Source organism: Pavona decussata, unplaced genomic scaffold (assembly GCF_977016875.1).
Source record: "Pavona decussata unplaced genomic scaffold, jaPavDecu1.1 SCAFFOLD_134, whole genome shotgun sequence".
Taxonomy (NCBI): Eukaryota; Metazoa; Cnidaria; class Anthozoa; order Scleractinia; family Agariciidae; genus Pavona; species Pavona decussata.
In genome coordinates, this window is record NW_028145547.1 from 4,789,372 (window position 1) to 4,808,357 (window position 18,986).

An 18,986-nucleotide genomic window follows, 5' to 3' on the forward strand; every position below is an offset into this window, starting at 1 on the left:
CGTTTTGTTGTTGACAACACAGGAGAAGTGACCCCATTTGATTGGTATAATGCAAGAATATCAGTTGGTTTTAAAGTCCAAACAATGCAGAATGCAAATATAGCAGCTGAAGACCATAATGGTATTGTTAATGGTTCACACAGTCTTATACATGATTTCGATGTAAGATTGAATGGTAAAATGGTATATGATTGTAATGATGCCAATCATTGTGTAAATATTAAAAATCTATTGGAATATAGTCCAGGATATGCTCAATCGACAGCAACAAATGAGTTTTTCTATCTGGATACAAACCGACACGCTGAAGAACGATCAGCTGAAGCTAACTACAATAAAGGATTTGCTGTAAGAAAAGCACTTTTGGGTCTATCAGTTGTTGTCAATACAGAAATACCATTGAATCGATACTCATTCTTTGAAGCATTGATGGATGAGTTATTGCCATCAACAAGATTGGAATTAAATTTGCAGATTGAATCTGATACTATTCTAATATGGCAAGCTGGGGCTGATTGTCGTGTAATTATTACCAGAATGGAGTTGATTGTACCAAGAATCACTTTCAATTCAGAAGGACAATCACTGTATATGAGTCAGTTTTTGAAGCCACATAAATGGGTTTATTTGCGAGAAAATATTGAGAGAAGTAATTCTTCAACACAAAGAAGTGGTAATTTTCAGATAACAAGTGGGATTTCAAAGCCAAGGCATGTATTTGTTTTCATTATCAATGATGCAAATCTTGCTGCACAAACAGTAAATCCATTTTTGTACAATACATTTAGTGTATCAACAGATCCCAGAACATTGCTAAATTGTCATTTATCTGTGGCTAATGGCAATGAATATCCTGATGTACATTACACTCCAGAGGCTGATTTGACTCGAGTTTACAGAGATATTCTCAAATATGTGCATGCAAATAATGAATACAGTCAGGGGACTTTATTGAATGTCAACAATTTCAAAACACTATTCCCATTCTTGTATTTCGATTTAACAAAACAAAAAATGGATATCAAAGATGGTACCACAAAGCTGACATTTCATTATGAATTATCTGGTACAACTACAACTGCATATTCAGTTTATGCATTGACATTATACGAGCAAGACGCGGAGCTCATTCAAAAAGATGGCAAACTATTGTTTCGATAATTAATGTAACGTTAGTTATATAAAAGATATGACAACTTATCATTCACATGGAGTAAACCTATCAATTGGGCAAAAAGATAAACTAGCAAAAGCATTAAAAAACAATTCAGCAATAACAATAAGATTATCCAGTTCTGAATTAACTGGACCGGATCAGCTGATGTTAACCAAAACACAAATAAATAGGCTGAAAAAGGCAATGCAAAACAAAACTGGAGCAGATATTAAAATAAGCAAAACACAGATACGAAAAGCTGTACAACAAGGAGGCAGTCTTTGGTCATCATTATTCAAAATTGGCACAAAATTACTACCAATGGCAACGAAAGCAGTTGGACCATTAGCTACTGGAGCACTTTCTGGGCTTGCAAATGTCGGAGTCAATAAAATATTTGGTGGTTTCCTCATTCCTCAAAATAAAATTGATCAATTAATAAAATACAAAGATTGGCTCACTGAAGCACAAAAGAAGCAAATTGTCAATGCAATACATACTGGTGGACAGATTGTAATTAAACCAACTAAGGCACAATCAGGAGGTTTTTTGGGGACATTATTGGCTTCAATTGGCATTCCAATGGTTTTGAATGCATTAATGGGTAAAGGCTTGCAGGTGGATAGAAGTAGATCCAGAAGATCGGTCCCAGTTTTTGTTCCAAACACAACCAAAAAAGATGGTGGTTTGGTCCTACCACTTAATTATAGACCGCCTCCATTTTTCGGTACATGGGATCAGTATGGTAAAGGGAAAAAAAAAACCAAAAAAGGAAAAGGTCTGTTGTTAGGCAAAAACAGTCCATTCAAGGGGATTCCATTAATCGGAGACATTCTGTGAAATTCATAAATAAACCACTCAGTAACTTTGAACTCATTGACTGGGTCAAAAAACTCAAAATAAAACACTTCAGAGGCATTTACAGCAGAGATAATCTACCACAAAAGATGAAAAAAGATGAAGTTGGTATCATTAACCTGGATTCACAGATTGGACCAGGTACACATTGGGTTGCGTATCGAAACGGAGACAAATATGTAGAATATTTTGATAGTTTTGGGTTAATTATGCCAAAAGAAATTATGCAATTCATGTCAACAAGTGGCAAACGATTAATGTATTCAGGTGATGAAATCCAGGAAAGAGATTCAGTATTATGTGGCTATTGGTGTTTGTATTATTTATTTGAGAGACAAAAGGGTACAAGTATATTGAAAACAATCCACAATGCACATTTTGACATGAACAATCAAAGTGTCAATCATAATTTTATAATCCAATATTTTAAAAAATTATCTAATTAGTTTGTATAATGGTTGATATAAGATATTGTGAAGAGTGTGATGAATACACAGAATTTTCAGGAAAATTATGTTTATGGTGTACATTGGTAACAGATTCTGAGTCTGACTCTGATGATAATTAATCTAATATAGTGATATAAAATGGTGAAATCATATTGTGTTAAACAGAGAAAAGAAACAGAATGTGTTCAGCCTTCAGGTTACAAGCAAGCCAAAAATGGTCGGCTTATGTTCTTCTGTACATGTGCTGAATGTGGGATAACTAAAACCAAATTTGTTAAAAAACAGGGAAACTAAATAGCCCCTCTGAAGGGGGGGGCATAATGGATACTTTAGCATCAACTGGTGCTGATATGTTAATTCAACATGCATTACCATGGATGGGAAAGAAAGCAGTTGAAATGGGTCGATATTATGGTTCTGAAGCACTTAGAAACCCTAAATTGCAGAAAAAAGCTATTGATTATGCTATCTCTAAAGCAACACCTTTTGTTCAAAAGACTGGATCAGAGATGTTTGATAAATTATCAACCAAAGTAAGACCAAAAAGAAGGTACAAAACTGACCGAAAAGAACTTGATGGTGGTAATTTAGATACAATTTTAGAACAATTTGGCACACCAGGTAAGGTTGCATCGAAGTCGATGGATGTTGTTGGAACATTAATTCCATCAACAAAGGAAGTCTTTGATAGATACAAATCCGGTGACATTGCCAAAAGTGCATTTAGCACAGATACTGGTATATTGTCGAGTCAATTTTGGTCTGGCAAGGCTGGAAAAAAGACATTAGAAAAATACAAAAATTATCCATGTGAAAGCATGGTAAAAATTGGGAGCAAATTTCACAACACACCGAAATGCTCAAGTTATGATGCAATTGGTTGGAAAACACCAAATTGGGACGAATATGATAAAGGCATGAAGGGCCGACCCAAGATGGGTGGTTCAATTGATATACACAAGATGATTGGTAAGCTCCCAAAGCCCAAAGCTGGGTGGGTATTACCTGGTCATAAATACACTGGTCCATACAATGATTTGGAAAATCAAGTCAAATATAACCCCAAAACAGGGCAAATACTGGAAATATACGATAAACCAACAGGCAAAACAGATGCAATAGCCATGCAACATGATGTTGATTATTCAATCTGCAAAGATGATAAAAAATGTAAATTAAAAGCTGACAAAAAGATGGTAAAGTCATTGGATGCTGTTCCATATTCCGAACGACAATGGGGACATTGGTTGGCAAGAAATACAATAAATACAAAACAGAAACTGGGTCTTGGGGTTCCAAAAAACGTCAAAAGCCGTCGGGTAAAGAGGAAAACTGGCAAGAAGAATTAGCTAATGAGCTGCATAAACCCATAAGACGTAACTTTACTCGGCGGCGTGTTATTGTAAATAATATTGATGAAATATGGGCTGCTGATCTTGTTGAAATGCAACAATTCAGTAAATGGAATAAAGGTAATAGGTATCTTCTCATGACTATAGATGTTTTTAGTAAATACGGCTGGATTGTTCCATTAAAAGATAAAAAAGGTGAGACCATAACGAAAGCATTTCAAAGCATATTCAAAGAGGGTCGAAAACCGGAGTATCTGTGGACTGATAAAGGCTCAGAGTTCTACAACAAACATTTCAAAGACTTGCTCAATAAACATAACATTAAACTGTATTCGACTGAAAATGAAGAAAAGTCCTCAGTGGTGGAAAGGTGGAACCGGACGATTAAAAATAAAATGTGGAAACGATTCACTGCCCAAGGCAATACAATGTATCTGGATATTTTGCCTAAAATATTGAAGCAGTATAATAACACTAAACACAGTTCAATAAAAATGACACCGACAGAAGCATCTAAGAAAAAGAATGAAGGAACTGTTTACTTCAATCTATTTGGCAATTTGAAGCAATTATCATCTTTGCCAAAATTTAAAGTTGGTGAAAAGGTTAGAATATCAAAGTATAAAAGAAAGTTGTTTGATCGAGGTTATACACCCAATTTCACAGAAGAGGTTTTCTTTATCGATAAAATACAATACACTAATCCAATCACATACAAACTGAGAGATCTCAATAATGAAGAAATTAAAGGGAGTTTTTATGAACCAGAATTATTGAAAGCTAATCAGGAGATATTCAGAATCGATAAAGTTATCAGGAGAGATTACAAGAAGAAACAAGCTTTGGTAAAGTGGAAAGGATACAGTGATACCTTTAATACTTGGATCCCAATCAAGGATTTAGTCGATGTGTAATCATTCTATCATACAGTCACGGTTTCACGAGTATTCGATAGCGAGTCGATTCAATAAAAAAATCTATTGTTGTGTGCAAGATAAATGATATTCTTACCTCAAAAAGCGTCTACAAACATCAGAACGATGAAAGTGGAGAAATAAATGTTCAAAAATCCCAAAACAGGAGCCATAAACATTAAAATACAACCTCTTCGCAAAATGGCAACAAAATGGCCGACACGTGTGTTAAACAAACTAGTGTCCAGTCCGCTTTGGGTTGTGTGCATGAAAGCGCATGCGTGTTAATCCAAATCAAGCAATATTACGCAATATACAGAAAAATAGCACCACAAGTGTAAAAATTTCAGAACTGAGTGTAATATATAGGTAATCGGGCCATTATTATATTAGTTCACAAACTTTGGTGAAGCTTTAGGGTGGTGTCAGCTGGCCCCTGACTGAAACCTGTTTAACGGCTTGTGCAGATGGTGAATTACTGAGTAGTGTGGGATGTCTTCCAGTAGACGGTACCTCCAGGGTGAGCCCGCTCAGGCCCTACTGGTTTACAGCGGGGTGCTCAGAGTTCTTTCCCGAACTCAACCTCTGTCCCAAAGGTAAACTGGGAAAGGGACAGCCGCCTTGTCAGCGGCGGGAAAAAGACCTGGCTGGGGCCAGGCAAGTAAACAGCCAACCGAGCACCCCACGTTCAGGGTTTTGTCCATTTTCTTGACAAGTCACACAACGTCACGCGTGACAGTAACGGCATCCAGTCACACAACATCCATAATGATTATTTTTTTATCCAAATTGGTGTTCAAAAATATTGTATTCATCATTCAAATCAGCGATTGATGAGTTGGTTGGATTTAATCGATGATTGTTTGTGAGTTTGGTGTCATTTATGAAAGTGAAAATTTAGGTTTTTAGGTTTTAGGTCAAAAGCTAAATTTAGGTTTTTAGGTTTTTGACGTCTCCGTTGCAGGAGTTCATTGTTGAATTCAAAGGCTGAAATAGTATTTTATGTAGTTATTGGGGTGAGATAATGTGTGGTTTATGGGGTTTATAAGGATTTGTATGGGATTTTTTATCATTTTTTGAAACGTGGGCTGATACACCCAAATATCTAACTACTTCAAGGTGATAAGCTCTAGGTCTAAACATGATTCTAAACCAAGGAGGGGTCGGACATTATCTCGGAGTACATAAAACTCCAAGGGTGTTGAAACCTTAGCCTCCTTTACCTTCGTGTCAAGAAGGCATTTGCCCACAGTATCTAGTTGGTTCCCTCCAAACGACTTAAGTAGCATGTTTGTTGGGTGTACCTGAGCATTCAACTCATTAGCCAGACCTAAGGAAATTACATTACATTCTGCACCTGTGTCAAGTTTAAAACTTACGGGAATGTCATTAACAAGTAGATCTGACTGAATGTTCCTTCTAGTACTACCTTGAATTTCCTCGATGTACAGACCCTCCAGCAGTTCATTGTTTCCCTTCTCCTCTACTTCCACGTGACGAACTCTTCTTTCTTCCGTGCCATTCTTCGATTTGAAGCAGCACCGAGCATAGTGATTTCTTCCATTGCAGTTGTGACACGTGGCTCCATAGGCCGGACAATTTCCCCTGTCATGAGACGCTGCACAGAATTTGCATTTCATTATTCTACGCGAGTCTTCGTTTTTAGATTTTGTTGTGTCCGCCGGTGGCTCTGTCTTCCTTACAGCGTCGATGTTACCCGTCTGAGTGGCTGGTGAGATGAAGATTTTCGAGTGTTCCTGAGATTGTTCCGTAATTCTGCATAATTTCATGGCTTTCTCGAGTGTCAAATCCGTCTCGCGTAGCAGCCGCTCTCGTAGTTTGGGATCATTTATGCCCACCACAATCTGATCTCGTATCAGAGAATCCTTAATCGCCCCGAAATCGCAGTATTCAGCTTTTCTTCTGAGATCTGTAACAAATATGTCAAACGAGCGATCTTCTTGAATGGTCATTCTGAAGACGTATCGTTCGTAGGTTGTGTTCTTACGAGGAACACAATACGTTTCAAGCGCCGTTAAAATACCTGCAACAGTCCTTTCCGTGATATTTACGGGAATGTTTGGTAGGGTTTTGAGCACCCGTCTTGCTTTGATCCCGAGAATACTTTGGATAGTTGCTATCTGTATGGCATCGTCCTTTTCGTGAAGGCCACTCGATATCCGATACAATTCCCACGCTTCCTTCCATTCCTTCCACACATCTGCGAGATTGAGACTATCAATATCCAATTCTGAGGGAGGTTTGATACGTTCCATGTCGGAGTTGGGAGTCAGAGAGGTTTCTTTTAAAGAGATCCTGGTACCATGTTATGAGTACGAGAAAATACACATCCACAAGCTTCAACTTCAAGAGCTTTATTACAGTACTTTTACTCTACACGTGATCCTTAAGATCAAATTACAATACCTTGCACAGGACAACCAACTTATCATAACAGTAAGAATTACTTACCCCAAAACGAAAGAAAACTAACCCTGAAACGTAACAAAGAATAACCCTAAACGTAAGAAAACTAACGCCCAAACGTAAGAATTACTAACCACCAAACGAAAGAAAACTAACCCCCAAACGTAAGAAAACTAACCCACAAACCTAAGAATTACTAACCCTTAAAGGTAACAATTACGAACCCCCAAACGTAAGAATAACTAACCACCAAACGTAAGAATTAGTAACCCCCAAACGTAAGAAGACAAACCCCTTAACGTAACAAATAAAAACCCGAAAATGAAAGAATTACTAACCCTTAAACGTAAGAAAACAAGCCCCCAAACGTAAGAATCACTAACCCCCAAACGTAAGAACACTAAATTTTAAATGTAAGATTTACTAACCACCAAACGTAAAAATTACTAACCCCCAAACAAAAGAAGAAAATTAACCCCCAAACGTAACAAATAAAAAAACCCAAACGTAAAAACTACTAACCCCAAAACGTAAGAATTACCAACTACCAAACGCAAGAATTACTAACAACCAAACGTAAGAAAACTAACCACCAAAGGTAAGAAAACTAACCCCCAAACGTAAGAATTACTAACCACCAAACGTAAGAATTACTAACCACGAAACGTAAGAATTACTAACCCCCAAACTTAAGAATTACTAACCCCCAAACGTAAGAATTACTAACCTTTAAAAGTAAGAAAACTAACCTCCAAACGTAAGAAAAAACGTAAGAAACCCCCCAAACCACCAAACGTTATAATTACTAACCACCAAACTTAAGAATTACTAACCCCCTAACGTAAGAATTTTCAACCCCAAAACGTAACAGAACTAACCCTAAAACGTAACAAATAATAACCCCCAAACGTAAGAAAACTTACTCTCAATCGTAACAAATAATAACCCCCAAAAGTAACAATTACTAACCACCAAACGTGTGAATTACTAACCCCCAAACGTAAGAATTACTAAACCCCAAACGTAAAAAACTAACTCCCAAACGTAAAAATTACTAACCCCCAAACGTAAGAAAACTTACCCCCAAAACGTAACAATTACTTACCCCCAAACGTAAGAATTACTAACCCCGAAACGTAAGAAATCTAACCCCCAAACGTAAAAAATAATTACCCCAAAACGTAAGAATTACTAACCACCAAACGTAAGAAAACTAACCCCAAAACGTAACAATTACTAACCACCAAAAATAAAAAAAAACCAACCTCCAAACGTAAGATATACTAACCCACAAACATAAGAAAACTAACACCCAAACATAAGTTTTACTAACCCCCAGATGTAAAAAAACTAACCCCCAAACGTAAGAAAACTAACCCTCAAACGTAAGAATTACTAACCGACAAACGAAAGAATTACTAACCCCAAAACGTTAGAAAACTAACCTCAAAACGTAAAAAATAATAACCCCCAAACGTAAGAATTACTAACCTTAAAACCTAAGAAAACTAACTTTGAAACGTAACAAATAATAACCCTAAACGTAAGAAAACTAACTCCCAAACGTAAGAATTACTAACCACTAAACGTAAGAATTACTAACCACTAAACGTAAGAATTACTGACCCCCAAGCGTAAGAAAACTAACCACCAAACGTAACAAATAATAACCCCCAAACATAAGAATAACTAACCAGCAAACGGAAAAAAGCTAACCCCCAAACGTAAGAATTACTAACCACAAAACAAAAGAAAACTAAGCCTTAAACGTAAGAATTACTTACCACCAAACGTAAAAAACTAACCCCCAAACGTAAAAATTACTAACCCCCAAACGTAAGAATTACTAACCCCGAACGTAAGAAAACTAACCCCCAAAACGTAAGAAATATTAACCACAAAACGTAAGTAACTAACCACCAAACGTAAAAAAAACTAATCTTAAAACGTAAGAAATGCTAACCGCAAAACGTAAGAAAACTAGCCCTGAAACGTAACAAATAATAACCCTAAACGTAAGAAAACTAACCCCCAAACGTTAAAATTACTATCAACCAAACGAAAGAAAACTAACCCCCAAACGTTAGAAAACGCACCCCTAAAAGTAACAAATAATATCCCTCAAACGTAAAAAAAGTAACCATCAAACGTAAGAATTACTAACCACCAAACGTAAGAATTACTAACCCCCTAACGTAAGAATTACTAACCCTCAAACGTAAGAAAACTAACCCCCAAACGTAAGATTTACTAACCCCCAAACAAAAGAACTACTTACCCCTAAACGTAAGAAAACTAACCCCAAAACGTAACAAATAATAACCCCCAAACGTAAGAATTACTAACCAACAAAAAGTAAAAAAACTAACTCCCGAACGTAAGAAATATTAACCACTAAACGTAAGAAAACTAACCACAAAAGGTAAGAAAACTAACTCCCAAACGTAAGAACTATCTAACCATTAAACGAAAGAAAACTAACCCCTAAACGTTAGAAAACTAACCCCTTAAACGTAACAAATAATATCCCCAAAACGTAAGAAAACTAATCCCCAAACGTAAGAATTACTAACCACCAAACGTAAGAATTACTAACCACCAAACGTAAGAATTACTAACCCCTAAACGTAAAAATTACTAACCACCAAACGTAAGAATTACTAACCCCTAAACGTAAAAATTACTAACCTCCAAACGTAAGAATTTGAAACCCCTAAACGTAAGAAAACTAACCCCCTAACGAAACAAATAATACCCCCCAAACGTAAGAATTACTAACCCCTAAACGTAAGAAAACTGACCTCCAAATGTAAGAATTACTAACAACGAAACTAAAAAAATTTAACCCTAAAACGTAAGAATTACTAACCACCAAACGTAAGCAAACTAACTATTAAACGTAAGAAAACTAACCCCCAAACGTAAGAATTACTGACCATTAAACGAAAGAAAAGTAACCCCCAAACGTAAGAACACTACCCGCAAAACGTAACAAATAATATCCCCCAAACGTAAAAAAAATAACCCCAAACGTAAGAATTAGTAACCCCCAAACGTAAGAATTACTAACCACCAAACGTAAGAATTAGTAACCCCCAACCGTAAGAAATACTTACACCTAAACGTAGGAATTTCTAACCCCTAAGCGTAAGACTTACTTCCCCTTAAACGTAAGAAATATTAACCACTAAACGTAAGAAAACTAACCACCAAACGTAAAAAAACTAACCGTCAGACGTAAGAGTTAGTAACCCCAAAACGTAAGAAATCTAACCCTGAAACGTAACAAATAATAACCCTAAACGTAAGAAAATTAACCCCCAAACGTAAGAATTATCTAACCATCAAACGAAAGAAAACTAACCCCCAAACGTTAGAAAACTAACCCCTCAAACGTAACAAATAATATCCCCAAAAAGTAAGAAAACTAATCCCCAAACGTAAAAATTACTAACCACCAAACGTAAGAATTACTAACCACCAAACGTAAGAATTACTAACCCCTAAACGTAAAAATTACTAACCTCCAAACGTAAGACTTACTAACCCCTAAACGTAAAAATTACTAACCACCAAGCGTAAGAATTAGTAGCCCCCAAACGTAAGAAAACTAACCCCCTAACGAAACAAATAATAACCCCCAAACGTAAGAATTACTAACCCCTAAACGTAAGAAAACTGACCTCCAAATGTAAGAATTACTAACAACCAAACTAAAAAAAGTTAACCCTAAAACGTAAGAATTACTAACCACAATACGTAAGCAAACTAACCATTAAACGTAAGAAAACTAACCCCCAAACGTAAGAATTAATTATTACAAAGCGTAAGAACACTAACCACCAAAGGTAAGAAAACTAACCCCCAAACGTAAAAGTTACTAACCCCAAAACGTAAGAAAACTAAGCCTTCAACGTAACAAAATATTAAAAAACCCCAAACTTAAGAAAACTAACCCTCAAACGTAAGAATTACTAACCATTAAACGAAAGAAAAGTAACCCCCAAACGTAAGAACACTAACCGCAAAACGTAACAAATAATATCCCCCAAACGTAAAAAAAATAACCCCCAAACGTAAGAATTACTAACCATTAAACGTAATAATTACTAACCTCTAAACGTAAGAATTAGTAACCACCCCAAACGTAAGAATTACTAACCACCAAACGTAAGATTTAGTAACCCCCAACCGTAAGAATTACTTACACCTAATGGTAGGAATTACTAACCCCCAACCGTAAGACTTACTTACCCTTAAACGTAAGAAATACTAACCACTAAACGTAAGAAAACTAACCACCAAACATAAAAAACTAACCGTCAAACGTAAGAATTAATAACCCCAAAACGTAAGAAATCTAACCCTGAAACGTAACAAATAATAACCCTAAACGTAAGAAAATTAACCCCCAAACGTAAGAATTACTAACCACCAAACGAAAGAAAACCTACCCCAAAACGTTAGAAAACTAACCCCTAAACGTAAGAATTACTAACCACCAAACGTAAGAATTACTAACCACCAAACGTAAGAATTAGTAACCCACAAACGTAACAAAACTAACCCCCTAACGAAACAAATAATAACCCCCAAACGTAAGATTTACTAGCCCCTAAACGTAAGAAAACTAACCCTCGAACGTAAGAATTACTAACCTCCAAACGTAAAAAAACTAATCCTTAAACTTAAGAACTACTAACAACCAAACGTAAGAAAACTAACCCCAAAAGGTAAGAATTACTAACCACCAAACGTATAAAATTTAACACCCAAACGTAAGAATTACTTATCACCAAACGTAAGAAAACTAACAACGAAAGGTAAAAAAACTAACCCTTAAACGTAAAAATTACTAACCCCCAAACGTAAGAATTACTAACCACAAAACGTAAGAATTACTAACCTCGAAACGTAAGAATTACTAACCCCCAAACGTAAAAAAACTAACCCCTAACGTAACAAATAATAACCCCCAAACGTAAGAATTACTAACCACTAAACGTAAGAATCTCTAACCCCTAAACGTAAGAAAACTAAACCCCAAACGTAACAAATAATAACCCCTAAACGTAAGAATTACTTACTCCTCAACGTAAGACTTATTAACCCCCAAACGTAAGAAAACTAACCCCCAAAGGTAAGACTTACTAACCACAAAACGTAAGAATTCCTAACCACGAAACGTAGGAAAACTAACCCTTAAACGTAAGAATTACTAACCCCAAAACGTAAGAAAACTAACCCTAAAACGTAAAAAATAATAACCCTAAACGTAAGAAAACTAACCCCCTAACGTAAGAAATAATAACCACCAAAAGCAAGAACTACTAACCCCCAAACGTAAGAATTACTAACCACCAAAAGAAAGAATTCCTCACCACCAAACGTAAGAAACAGTAACCCCTAAACGTAAGAATTACTAACAACCAAACGTAAGAAAACTAACCCCCAAACGTAAGAATTACTAACCACCAAACGTAAGAAAACTAACCACCAAAGGTAAGAAAAACTAACCCCCAAACGTAACAATTATTAACCACTAAACGTAAGAAAACTCTACCACCAAACCTAAGAAAACTAAACCTCAAACGTAAGAATTACTAAACCCAAAACGTAAGAAAACTAACCCTAAAACGTGACAAATAATAACCCTAAACGTAAGAAAACAAACCCCCAAACGTAAGAATTACTAACCACGAAACGAAAGAAAACTAACCCCCAAAAGTAAGAAAACTAACTCCCAAACGTAACAAATAATATCCCCCAAACGTAAGAATTACTAATCACCAAACGTAAAAATTTATTAACCACCAAACGTAAGAATTACTAACCCCCTAACGTAACAAATAATAACCCCCAAACGTAAGAATTCATAGCCCCTAAAAGAAAGAAAACTAACCCCCTAACGTAACAAATAATAACCCCCAAACGTAAGAATTACTAGCCCCTAAACATAAGAAAACTAACCCCAAAACGTAAGAAATAATAACCCCCAAACGAAAGAACTACTAACCCCCAAACGTAGGAATTACTAACCACCAAAAGTAAGAATTACTCACCACCAAACGTAAGAAATAGTAACCCCCAAACTTAAGAAAAATAACCCCCTAACATGAAAAAAAATAAACCCCAAACGTAAGAATTACTAACCCATAAACGTAAAAAAACTAACCCCCAAACGTAAGAATTACTAACCACCCAACATAAGAATAACTAACCACCAAACGTAAGAAAATTAACCCCCAAACGTAACAAATAATAACCCCCAAACGTAAGAATTACTAACTCCATAACGTAAGAAAACTAACCTTCAAACCTAAGAATTACTAACCAATAAAAGTAAGAAAAATAACCCCCAAACGTAAGAAAACTAACCCCCAAACGTAAGAACTACTAACAACCAAACGTAAGAAAACTAACCCCCAAACGTAAGAATTACTAACCACCAAAGGTAAAAAAATTAACCCCCAAACGTAAGAATTACTAACCACCAAACGTAAGAAAACTCTACCACCAAACCTAAGAAAACTAAACCTCAAACGTAAGAATTTACTAAACCCAAAACGTAAGAAAACTAACCCTAAAACGTAACAAATAATAACCCTAAACGTAAGAAAACAAACCCCCAAACGTAATAATTACTAACCACGAAACGAAAGAGAACTAACCCCCAAAAGTGAGAAAACTAACTCCTAAACGTAACAAATAATATCCCCCAAACGTAAGAATTACTAATCACCAAACGTAAAAATTTATTAACCACCAAACGTAAGAATTACTAACCCCTTAACGTAACAAATAATAACCCCCAAACGTAAGAATTCATAGCCCCTAAAAGAAAGAAAACTAACCCCCTAACGTAACAAATAATAACCCCCAAACGTAAGAATTACTAACCCATCAACGTAAGAAAACTAACCCCCAAACGTAAGATTTACTAACCACCAAACGTAAGAATTACTAACCACCAAACGTAAGAAAACTAACCCCCAAACGTAACAAATAATAACCCCAAAACGTAAGAATTACTAACCACCAAACGTAAGAAAACCAACCCCCAAACGTAAGAAAACTAACCCACAAACGTAAGAATTACTAACAACCAAACGTAAGAAAAGTAACCACCAAACATAAGATATACTAACGACCAAACGTAAAAAAACCAACCTGTAAACGTAAGAAAACTAACCTCCAAACCTAATAATTATTAACAACAAAACGTAAGAAAACTAATCCCCGAACGTAAGAATTACTAACCACCAAACGTAAGAAAACTAACCCCCAAACCTAAGAAAACTAACGCTTAAACATAACAATTACTAAACCCCAAACGTAAGAATTACTAACCACAAAACGTAAGAACTACTAACACCCAAACGTAAGAATTACTAACCCCCAAACGTAAGAAAACTAACCTTGTAACGTAAAAAAAAATAAACGTCAAACGTAAGAATTACTAACCCATAACCGTAAGAAAACCAACCCCCAAACGTAAGAATTACTAACCACCAAACGTAAGAATTACTAACCACCAAACGAAAGAAAACAAACCCCCAAAAGTAAGAAAACTAACTCCCAAACGTAACAAATAATAACCCCCAAACGTAAGAATTCATAGCCCCTAAAAGAAAGAAAACTAACCCCCTAACGTAACAAATAATAACCCCCAAACGTAAGAATTACTAGCCCCTAAACGTAAGAAAACTAACCCCCAAACGTAAGAAATAATAACCCCCAAACGCAAGAACTACTAACCCCCAAACGTACGAATTACTAACCACCAAAAGTAAGAAATAGTAACCCCGAAACGTAAGAAAACTAACCCCCTAAAAAAAAAAAAAAATAAACCCCAAACGTAAGAATTACTAACCCATAAACGTAAAAAAACTAACCCCCAAACGTAGGAATTACTAACCACCCAACATAAGAATAACTAACCACCAAACGTAAGAAAATTAACCCCCAAACGTAACAAATAATAACCCCCAAACGTAAGAATTACTAACTCCATAACGTAAGAAAACTAACCTTCAAACCTAAGAATTACTAACCAATAAAAGTAAGAAAAATAACCCCCAAACGTAAGAAAACTAACCCCCAAACGCAAGAACTACTAACCACAAAACGTAAGAACTACTAACACCCAAACGTAAGAATTACTAACCCCCAAACGTAAGAAAACTAACCTTGTAACGTAAAAAAAAAATAAACGTCAAACGTAAGAATTACTAACCCATAAACGTAAGAAAACCAACCCCCAAACGTAAGAATTACTAACCACCAAACGAAAGAAAACTAACCCCCAAAAGTAAGAAAACTAACTCCCAAACGTAACAAATAATATCCCCCAAACGTAAGAATTACTAATCACGAAACGTAAAAATTTATTAACCACCAAACGTAAGAATTACTAACCCTCTAACGTAACAAATAATAACCCCCAAACGTAAGAATTCATAGCCCCAAAAAGTAAGAAAACTAACCCCCTAACGTAACAAATAATAACCCCCAAACGGAAGAATTACTAGCCCCTAAACATAAGAAAACTAACCCCCAAACGTAAGAAATAATAACCCCCAAACGCAAGAACTACTAACCCCCAAACGTAGGAATTACTAACCACCAAAAGTAAGAATTACTCACCACCAAACGTAAGAAATAGTAACCCCCAAACGTAAGAAAACTAACCCCCTAACATAAAAAAAATAAACCCCAAACGTAAGAATTACTAACCCATAAACGTAAAAAAACTAACCCCCAAACGTAAGAATTACTAACCACCCAACATAAGAATAACTAACCACCAAACGTAAGAAAACTAACCCCCAAACGTAAGAATTACTAACTCCATAACGTAAGAAAACTAACCTTCAAACTTAAGAATTACTAACCAATAAAAGTAAGAAAAATAACCCCCAAACGTAAGAACTACTAACCCCCAAACGTAAGAATTACTAACCACCAAACGAAAGAAAACTAACCACCAAAGGTAAGAAAATTAACCCCCAAACGTAACAATTACTAACCACCAAACGTAAGAAAACTCTACCACCAAACCTAAGAAAACTAAACCTCAAACGTAAGAATTACTAAACCCAAAACGTAAAAAAACTAACCCTAAAACGTAACAAATAATAACCCTAAACGTAAGAAAACAAACCCCCAAACGTAAGAATTACTAACCACGAAACGAAAGAGAAATAACCCCCAAAAGAAGAAAACTAACTCCCAAACGTAACAAATAATATCCCCCAAACGTAAGAATTACTAATCACCAAACGTAAAAATTTATTAACCACCAAACGTAAGAATTACTAACCCCCTAACGTAACAAATAATAACCCCCAAACGTAAGAATTCTTAGCCCCTAAAAGTAAGAAAACTAACCCCCAAATGTAGGAATTACTAACCACAAAACATAAGAACTACTAACACCCAAACGTAAGAATTACTAATCCCGAACGTAAGAAAACTAACCCCGTAACGTAAAAAAAATTAAACGTCAAACGGAAGAATTACTAACCCATCAACGTAAGAAAACTAACCCCCAAACGTAAGAATTACTAACCACCAAACGTAAGAATTACTATCCACCAAACGTAAGAAAACTAACCCCCAAACGTAAGGATTACTAACCACCAAACGTAAGAAAACCAACCCGCAAATGTAAGAAAACTAACCCAGAAACGTAAGAATTACTAACAACCAAAAGTAAGAAAAGTAACCACCAAACATAAGATATACTAACCCCCAAACGTAAAAAAACCAACCTGTAAACGTAAGAAAACTAACCCCCAAACGTAAGAATTACTAACCACCAAACGTAAGAAAACTAACCCCCAAACGTAACAAATAATAACCCCCAAACGTAAGAATTACTAACCCCATAACGTAAGAATAATTAACCTCTAAACATTAGAATTACTAAAGAATAAACGTAAGAAAACTAACCAACAAAAGTAAGAATTACTAACAACCAAACGTAAGAAAACTAACCCCCAAAGGTAAGAATTACTAACCACCAAACGTAAGAAAACCAACCCCCAAACGTAAGAAAACTTACCCCTAAACGTAAGAATTACTAACAACTAAACGTAAGAAAACTAACCCTGAAAAGTAACAAATATTAACCCTTAAGCGTAACAAAACTGACCCCCAAACGTAAGATTTACTAGCCACCAAACAAAAGAAAACTAACCCCTAAACGAAAGAAAACTAACCGCCAAACGTAAGAAATAATATCCCACAAACGTAAGAAAACTATCCCCAGAACGTAAGAATTACTAATCACCGAGCTTAAGAAATATTAACCACCAAACGTAAGAATTACTAACCCTCAAACGTAAGAATTCTTATCCCTTAAACGTAAGAAATATTAGGCGGTAAACGTAAAAATTAGTAACCCCCAAACGTAAGAAAAGTTACTTCCTAACGTAACAAATATCAACCCCAAACGTAACAATTACTTACACCTAAACGTAAGAAAAGTAAACACTAAAAGTTGAAAAACTAACCCCCAAACGTAAGAATTACTAACCACCAAACGTAAGAATTACTAAACACCAGAGGTAAGAATTACTAACACCCAAACCTAAGAATTACTAACCACCAAATGTAAGAATTAATAATTCCAAACGTAAAAAAAAACCCCTCTAACGTAACAAATAATAACCCCTAAACGTAAGAATTACTTACCTCTAAACGTAAGAAAACTAACCCCCAAACGTAAGAATTACTTACACCCAAAAGTAAGAAAACTAACCCCCAAACATAAGAATTGCTAACCACCAAACGTTAGAATTACTAACCCCCAAACGTAAGAAAACTAACCCCCAAACGTACGAATTACTAACCACCAAACGTAAGAATTAGTAACCCACAAACGTAAATAAACTAACCCCCTAACGTAAAAAATAATACACCCCAAACGTAAGAATTACTAAAACCTAAACGTAAGAAAAATAACCCCTTAACGTAAGAATTACTAACCACCAAACGTAAGAATTACTAACAACCAAACGTAAGAAAACTAATCCCCGAACGTAAGAATTACTAACCACCAAACGTAAGAAAACTAACCCCCAAACGTAAGAATTAATAACCCTCAAACGTAAGAAAACTAACCCTTAAACGTAAGAATTACTAAACCCCAAACGTAAGAATGACTAACCCATAAACGTACGAAAACTAACCCCAAAACGTAAGAATTACTAACCACCAAACGTAAGAATTACTAAACCCCAAACGTAAGAAAACTAACCCCAAAACGTAACAAATAAAAACCTCCAAACATAAGAAGTACAAACCCCAAAACGTAAAAAAACTAACCCCCAAACCTAGGAATTACTAACCACCAAACGTAAGAAAAGTAACCACCAAACGTAAGAAAACTAACCCCCAAATGTAAGAATTACTAACCCCATAACATAAAAAAACTAATCCCCAAACCTAAGAATTGCTATCCAAAAAACGTAAGAAAACTAACCCACAAACGTAAGAATTACTAACAACCAAACGTAAGAAAAGCAACCCCCAAACGTTAGAATTACTAACAACCAAATGTAAGAAAACTAACCCCCAAACGTAAGATATACTAACGACCAAACGTAAAAAAACCAACCTGTAAACGTAAGAAAACTAACCTCCAAACGTAAGAATTACTAACAACCAAACGTAAGAAAACTAATCCCCGAACGTAAGAATTACTATCCACCAAACGTAAGAAAAGTAACCCCAAAACGTGAGAACACCAAGCCTGAAACGTAACAAATAATAACCCCCAAACGTAGGGAAACTAACCCCCAAACGTAAGACTTACTAACCACCA